Source organism: Ixodes scapularis, unplaced genomic scaffold (genome assembly GCF_016920785.2).
Source record: "Ixodes scapularis isolate PalLabHiFi unplaced genomic scaffold, ASM1692078v2 PGA_scaffold6__148_contigs__length_123643588, whole genome shotgun sequence".
Taxonomy (NCBI): Eukaryota; Metazoa; Arthropoda; class Arachnida; order Ixodida; family Ixodidae; genus Ixodes; species Ixodes scapularis.
This window is the reverse complement of record NW_024609881.1, coordinates 62266842-62275606: the sequence shown is the minus strand read 5'-3', so window position 1 is coordinate 62275606 and position 8765 is coordinate 62266842. Positions and strand designations below refer to the sequence as shown.

Genomic DNA, 8765 nt, shown 5'->3' with positions numbered 1-8765 from the left:
GTAGAAGCCACGTGCTCAGCAAGCAATGGCCACCAGAATGGCCGCTTATGTGATGTCAGTGGAAGCCATGCTTAGTCTCCACCGCGATAAGCAAACCGCTGGCGTCTCCTTTTTGACACGCTTCAATGGACCCTTTTCAAATGTTAGTGTACCTACCACGTGCAGAGCCAAACTCGACGCTCTAATGGCGGCGCTACGCAGCTTCTGCACCCTTGGAGAGGCGAGCGTCTTTGAAAGGACGCCACAGAGAAGCGGAGAATCCATTCTGACAAGTTGGTCCTTGTAAGTCGCCTCTGATTCACAAAATCGAGAGTGTTTGTAAGTAGACAATCTTGATCTTCTATCACCATCATTAGTGCGGAGAAATTGGAGCTATTGAGACTGCCACGAGATGGCTCAGACGTTTGAAAAGGGTGAGTTGCGGTGTTAATGCTCGTCTCGTGCAAAAGCTGTCTTTAACAACATAACAAATGTAACTTCCTGTGTACGATATTTGAATTGTTGTTTTCATTATCTCGCATTTTGTGTAATATTTTAAAGGGCACTTAACCTTTCCACCCTTTAAAAAGGTTCCTGACAGAGCCATCCTTACATTTCCAAGTGTTTTTCTCTCCTTTACGCACGTTTTTAGGACGGAAAATGTATTCGGCTACACTCATTATTTTCAGCGTTGCTATTGCTCACGCCGGTGATGTATTGACTCTATTTACGGAGACGCTTCTGCATGGCGTTTTTTTAAGTGACGTAAAATCGAATTTTACTTTTCTGCTGGGCATAAATTTCGGAGTTTTTGGGCACGATAAACATTTATCATAGAACTTCCGAACACAATATTGCAGACGATAAATGACTTGTATTACGGCATGCACCATACCCCCGAAAGGCGCAGGGTTTAAATAGGCTTGGATAGACATACTCCATTGATTGTATTTATTGATTCCTTCATAGTCGCTGACAAATAAGACGCGCAGGGTGTGGCTTAATATTATAATCTTGATTCTTACCTCGTAATTGCTTCCTCCGTGTTCTTATCCTTTAATACCGCAATACTAATGGATGAGAAGAAATAATCAAATGATCGTCAGTCAGCACGCCCTTCACTTAGGTTGTCAACGATTGAAAGAGAGGCCTCTTATAAATATATGCCGCTATATCTCCCGATAACCAGGACGGGTTGATTCGTATACTTTAATACGTTGGTATTCTAACGGGTGTATCAAGTAGTGGCCAGGCTATTTAAATCTACCGCAAAATTCGGTTTCTTAACCCATCGCGCTACGACTTTGTGCAGCGTTGCCCACAGGCGGCGCATATTTTTCTATAAAATTTACAAAGATCGAACTTACCTGAGGAAAAATTAAAGAAAGCAATAGTCTTAAATCCTGTGGAAACCCAGCGAAGCAACCGATCCTCAATCATTGAGGCGCCCTGTTTGAAAACTGGTGACTTCTCTACGTTTCCATAGGAGTTAAGCCTTTTTTTTTTACATTTTCCTCAGGTAAGTTCGCTCTGTGCAAATTTTATAGAACAAATGCACCACCTGTGAGAAAAGCTGCAGAACATCGTAGAGCGATAGGTTAAGAAACCGAATTTCGCTGCGAATTTAAAGAGTTTGGCCGCTACATGATACACCCGGTACTACATCTAAATGTCTTCAAAAACACAAGCAAAATAAAATTGCGACTAGGTTAACGCATACCTAGTGATTATATTTTTTTAAAGCTGTGACATAGAAGTTGCGAACGTAATTCTTGTACTTTTAACCAAATATGTTAATTATTTTTTTCTTTTTTTATATAGATTTGTCAAAGCAACTTAGCTTAAGCAGCGTTCTTAAGTACTGGTGGCTCCATAGAATGGTTTGGAGCCAGCAGTACGAAAGCCACGTTCCGCGTTCTAAAAAAGTTGTCGGTCTTTTTCCGCGCATTGACGTCATATAAGTTCCATGCCGTCGGCCGGGATCCTAACGGTGCCGCATCGGTGGTGGTAGGAGCCAAAAGTGCGAGCTTTCCATCGTAATTAAGGCCGGGAATTCTAGCACCAAGCGGAAGGGTTGCGACATCTAACAGCATGACGCTTTGGCTCCTGTGAGGTCGTTAGTGGACACTTCGGGATTACTTTGAAGGTATGGGTGCGATAGGATCCTGAACGCACCAGTCACAGACGAGTTCTAAAGGCAACGTACTCCCGAGTTCATCCAGCTAAGGGCGTCACAAATAGGCAGAAAGATACACCGAGGTCATCATACAGGAGGCAGTTGTTCCCGTATTCAAGGTCTGAGGTACGTCAGGTCTACGTAAAGACCATGCACTTTGTTCCTCCTGTTACACCTACAAATTAAGAGAGGATGCAAATGTAGCTTATTAATGCGGAACGCAATTACATTGTACGTGCACGGAATGCACAATCACGTAATGTTTCTGTTTTGCCGAGTTCCAAACTGCCACAAATCCTTTCACGTTGTTGGGCATTTGAGAAAATAACTGTCCGCGCTTTTCTTAGCCTGTGTTTGTTCAGATTTTATGTACCAATCGGGGTTACCAAATAAATGTGACCGTCCCAAAACGATGTTTCATTCATGATGGTGCCATACAATTAGAGCGATGAAGAGCGAAACGTTTGACAGATATCCAAAAGGTTTTCGGAAGAACAGGAACGTAGGCGTGGTACAAAAGATGAAGATTTTAACCATCATTAACAAAAGCTTAGCAACAAGGTAATCTAGATTCTTCAGTTTCTTTCTTTTATGTGCTCTGGCACTTTATTAGCATTTTGAAGTCTAGCGAAGTAGCATATCTTCTCATGAGCTGCATATTAAGAAATACATATGAAAGAAAAAATAGTGTTAACGAAACACGATTATAACATGCCCCTCCCCCCTCCCCCGATTTTCCATATTTGTTCCGTTCGATATAGTCACATGAGTATAGGCTTGCTTCCCGTGGTTTTCTTTTATTGCATTACGTTTCCAACGTCTTGTCATTGCAGAAGAGCTTTCTTATTTTTGTTGAGTTAATTGTCCTTTGTTTTTGAAAGAGAACTTTGCTGGGAGATCTATTTACGATATTTTTTTTTATTAGGAAAACACCGTGACTTGTGACCAACGTTATCTTTTGTCGTCTTTACCGAGAAGTTTGTTGCGAGTATGGAGCGTCGGATAACAGGAGCGGTTACGTTCCAGGTGTCGTGTATCCGGTTCTGATTGAAAGCAGAAGCGGCAACTCAAGAGGCGCTGTTTGACTTTCTAAAGACTACGTCATAGACTTGGAAGAATTCAGTGTTTTAGGGAACCGTCTGTATTTTTCCGAGGCTAGGTATGGAGAGGTGAATCACGAATTGGTAAGGAAAGATTACCTTTTACAAGAAAGCATGCTTCCGCCTCTTTGATTAAAATTCACTTAATTTAATTAGAAAATAAACAATCCACCTATTTATTCACTCAAAAGTTACTTGATGTGTCCGCTCGTCCCTTTAGAGGTTTTCGTACATTTGAATGTACCATTCAAGCAGAATTGTCTCCACTGATATTTCGCAAGTAACGCACATTTGTTTAAATGACGTGCCGACTCCCACGATTTCTTTTTTGCATTCTTTGAGAAAGTTTTAGTTCCTCGATGATTTATGGAACCATTCACCCTAATATTCGTTCTGCGTCTTGCAAAATTCATTGGAAGTAATCATTTAGTGTGTTTTTATAAAATGCCTTAGTTTGCAAAAAAAAAAGCTTGAGCGATTCCAGTCTGTGAAGGTGGATGACAAGCGAAGCTGTTTAGCTCATGACACAGACGTGTCAAAGAATTTGAACAAAAGTACGTCGAGATTAATTGTCTTTATCGGTGGTCATCGTGATGACCCGAATGAAAAAAGACCCCCGCCCGCGACCGCCACCCGACGGAAAGTAGACACGCGCGACGGGATCGTCGATCCGGGAGAGCGGAAGGAACGGAAACTAGGCTCGCAAGCGCTTGGCGCGACTACAAGGAGAGGGCGGGTGCGAGAGTAGACATAGCTGACGCGGGTCGCACAGCGCAAAATGTTTTAGAAACCTTCGTTATCTACCTGAGAGTCTGCTGATCTTGAAAATGGAGCCGATTGATGACTAATCTACTGAAAATGCATGTGCAAGTGATTAGACAAAAGCTTTTGCATAGAATGAAGCAATTTTGAACCAAATTTGGAAACTGAGTTTTTGTTCACGCACACAAAAAATCCACGAAACCCTAGCCATAAATAGCTTGGCTATACAAGTAACCGTTTAGCATTTTAGCTGCTAGTGTTATGAAGATCACTCCACAGTAATTTTGCTCATAATATGTTGTTTTCAGATGGATACTACAGACATACGTAATAGTGTTTATGAAAATTCGAAACACAAGGCTTCCTTTACAATTACTGAAACAAATATGGGAATTGAAATGGTATGTACAAATATTTTTGAAGTATATATTTGTATAGGAACAATGCATGAGATTATAGAAATGAACTGGAGGATATGGAATCGTTACTTATAAATCCTGTATTTGTTAACTACATAGATTTTCGTGAACATTTTATAAACCTGCAGCGCTTTTTTAAGTTTCGCAAAAATGAAAGTGTATTAAGCATGTTGGAAGTACACACCACCGCAGCGTCTAGAAATCATTATTTATGAGAACTTTAAATTATATATTTAGAATACTTTCTCCATAAATTGCTTCCTCACCAATTGAATTTTTATTAAGGATAAATTATTTGTTTAGCGATTCACAAACGGTCTGCAACGGGCAATGCTTGCACTATTCAGAAATCTTTCTCTTTTTTAACAGGAAGGATACCTAAACTTTACACACGGAATTAAGCCATTGCGAATACATGACAAATCCGGCCGAATCCCTCACAGCATATTTCCGCTCCCGACGCCTGAGGAGGCGATCCACTTGGAAAGTAAGTGACAAAATCAGTCACTACACTAGATATTTCATGAAAATTCGACCTTTAAAGGCTAGACTTAGCGAAGCAAAAATGATTAGAAATTTTGAATGTACGACCGAATTCCTTCCTTCAGCGTTCGCTTCGCGTGCGGTGTCAATACTGGTACACTCTCAGTTATTTGCCATTTATTCTCTCGATGAATTAATTTACCTCCCGTTCTTTTCTATAACAAATTCTGTTTAATGGGTGGCGAAATGAGCGAATTAATTGATTATCATTGGAAAATAAAAAGTGAAGTGCTTGAAAAGGCGACAGCCCCACAGTATTTCCTTATTTTTTTTTTTACTTGCACCATTTCAACGGCTCCTGTATTAGTGATCTGGGTATGTAATCCCATGTTCAGAGTATTCAAAGTATCACAGTATGCATGATCTCAAATCGTACCAATAATTAGCACTTTCTGAGCTAACGGAAGGGGTCACTGGTTTGGCAGTCGGAAAAAAGTTATGATATCCTTATATTCAAGTTAACACACCTTAAGTGCGTTCAAAGTTGCCGTTCACTTTTTCCCGAATAATTTAATTGGTAGCACTCAACAGTTCCGAAACAATATGTTTCTACAAATGATTTTTCGGACGCGGAATACACTGACAATTTTAACGTCTCTTATGTTTTTACTTAATTATACCGACTTTTTAGGTAACACATAAAAAATATCACTTCGTCGTCTTTTCTTTCAAACAAAAATATTATCTACTTCATTTCGGCATGGTTCGGTCTTGAGGTGATGGTATTTAGAAAAACACATATGCGCTGGCATCGGATATTGTAACAATTTGAGAAAATTATCTAGAAGATATCTTAAGGACGAAAACCGCAAAAATGGGCCAGCAAAAAAGAAAAAAAAACTAATTGACAGAAACATGAACTGTTCCTCTATAATTTTGCTGAAGAAGCATGCCTTTGAAAAGCTATAACCTTGGACTCTGATTACTTTTTACATTCAGTATCCCAATGATGTTTACAGTTCCCGTAGAAGACCGTTCGGATGAAAGTCTACTGCCAAAAAGTAAGCTTATTTTGTTTTCAAAACATTTAATATTGCTCAGCAGATCTCTCAACCAATTCTACAAACACCAAGGAGCGGGTTGCAATTCTAGTTACATGCGCGGCATACATACTTGCCATTTTCTAACTATGATGCAATTTTCTTTACACGGTAGAAACCCCAATTTTTCTGCTTTAGGTTTTTGCTTTCAAATAATTCGGTAGACGTCAGCACGTGCTGAGCGAGTAGCTACAATTCGAGACCGCACTTTGTTGATATAATGAATTTGAAAACTTGTAATTGGAGAGACTGTTTCACTATCTTGCACAGAAAACAATATCAACTTATATCGCATCGTGCATATTAAAAAAAATGATTACACAGTTAATTCTAAACTTGCGGAGCACTGAGGACATGCCATGATTTGAAACCTTCTAGGTGACACTGCAGAGCCACCCAGCGTGTGGCGACCTGAAATGTACGTCATGTTTGACAGTGCAATACACAAGTCCCTCAAGGAAAGCAAATATATACAGGCTCGATACATCATAAGGCTAATGAACATCGTGCGTATGGTTTACCTTTGTTCTTGTTCAGAAATAATATAGTAATGTCAGCTTTCTTTGACCAAACAAAAAGTGCTTATTGAGGCTTTCTTGCTCCGAGTTCTGACACCCGTTCGAATGCCTTATTTTTTTCCATGAAGGTGAATGCAATCTTCAAGACGGTTCGCAAGCCCCGAATAAACCTCCAGCTTGTTGGAATATTCCGGTTTCCGGTGCGTATTTTTTGTCGAACCCCCACACGTTGGTATCTTTAAATCTGAAAGCCTTGTTATTGCCGCCAAGAGTGCAACACAATTGTAAACTCAAAATTTTTAGAAGAAAACAAAATTTTTGTCATCTAAAGTCGACTTTTTTATTTGAAGCCGTTTGGATGAGATTCCGCTTTGCCAAGGGGACTCGAATGAGAGGAAAACAATAACTATTTGTTTAACTATAAATTATTGGATTCCGATGATTTAAGTCAGATTCATTTGCGTTATACCAGATTAATTTATTTTAAATTAGCATTCCTATAAAATAGTGCATTTGATCACTAGATGTATTTTTGAACACGACAGATTGACTAATAAATCCATCCGACCACTGAAGAGAATGTGGAAGAAATAATTACTGCAAATTTAACGTGCGGTTTAAGTGACTTTTTTTTTTAGTAAACTTTGACTTTGTAATGAAAAAATCAGCTTAATATTGTGTGGTTACGATTTGGTCAGACGACTGCTTTATGCTTGATTTAAATGCGTTATGAGATTTTTTTTTTATTAGCGTTTTCTTGATTTAAAAAGAAAACAAGTAATATGCAATGCATCGCATGATAGAAAAATAGTAAATTAAAAAAATGTATTTTGGGATTTTTTTTTTGTGGAAATGTTTTTATTCAAAATATTGTAGTGAAACTGGCATGGATTTAAAGCACTTTTGAAATCATGACAGAAATCACGATTTAAATCGTCCAGACTTTTATTCTCCACCATGCTGTCAACGCTCATGTTTTCTGGGTTGCAAGAATAATGTATTGGTCAACTTGATACAATGTTGTGTTTTTCATATGATAGTGGTGCAGAGCAGGTTTACACAAGTGTACCGGAGGCAAAAATATGTTAAATATTGTGATTTATATAATAGGTAAATATTGAAAATAATATTAGTTACTATAGAAACTACCACACGTTTTGCAATTTGTATAAAATGAGAACGGACACGGCAGTAAAATAGATAAAAATATCCGGAAGGTACTTACCCTTCCCACTTAGACGACTTTTTTCCTGAATTCCTGTGAAGGCCACGTGTTACAAAGTCACGGGAAGTCATTTCTTCTTCTAAATTTAGCGGAGAAACTGAATAGGTGTTGAGGTCACGTGGCGTCAAATTTGCAGCTAAATCTAGTGGCCAAATTAAAATTTCGTTAAGGTCATGTGACGAAGTCACATGACATCACTTTTTCCGATATATTTAGCTGAGAAACAATATTGTTTTTATAGATCACGTGACATAAGGTCGTGTAACATATTTTACTTGTAAATTCAGAGGGGAAATAGCAGAGGTCGAGCAAAAATCGGGACCCGGAATTCCATTCTTCATTTTTCTAAGGTGCATCGAGGGCGCTGCAATAGTATTGTAGGCGTTACCGAAAAAAAGTAACGAAATACGTTACTCATTGCAGCAGGTGATATCAAGGCCATACCAATCATAGCTGTCGCCCATCTACTGTGTTCTCCTCTACAGCATACATGTACATTGCATTAGCAACATTAGCAGTTTGAATGAAAGAAATGTCTTTGTAATGCAGCAATACGGTTTTCAAGAAAAAAAATCTACAGAAATGGTGCTACTCAGTATCAAAAAAAATTAATCAGCATTTTGAAAATAAACTATTTACCACTGAAATATTTTTAGACTAGAGAAGAGCATTTTATCTCATTAAACATGATATATTGTTTTATGAACTACCGTTTTTTTAGAATTCGAGGTTTTGCTTTAGATTTTGTACGTAGTTACTTATCTTGTCGGTCGCAATATACGTGTTTTAATGGATACCGGTCCAAGCCAGAACAAATTACGTATGGGGTTCTATAGGGGTTTATTTTAGGTCCTCTTTTTTTATTATTTATAATAATAATATTGTACCTGAAATACTCCTGAAATAGTTTCGTACCCCGACGATACGAGCTTATTTTTTTCTGCTCCATTTTCAAGTCATCTAGAAGTTACTGCTAACACGTGGCTCAATGTATTATCGGACT

General features: G+C 38.6%; 1 pseudogene; it reads left to right on the top strand.

Annotated features, from left to right (window-relative positions):
* The first annotated feature begins 606 nt into the window (after positions 1-606).
* LOC115330647 overlaps positions 607-8765 on the top strand; it is a 28593-nt pseudogene continuing 20434 nt past the window's right edge.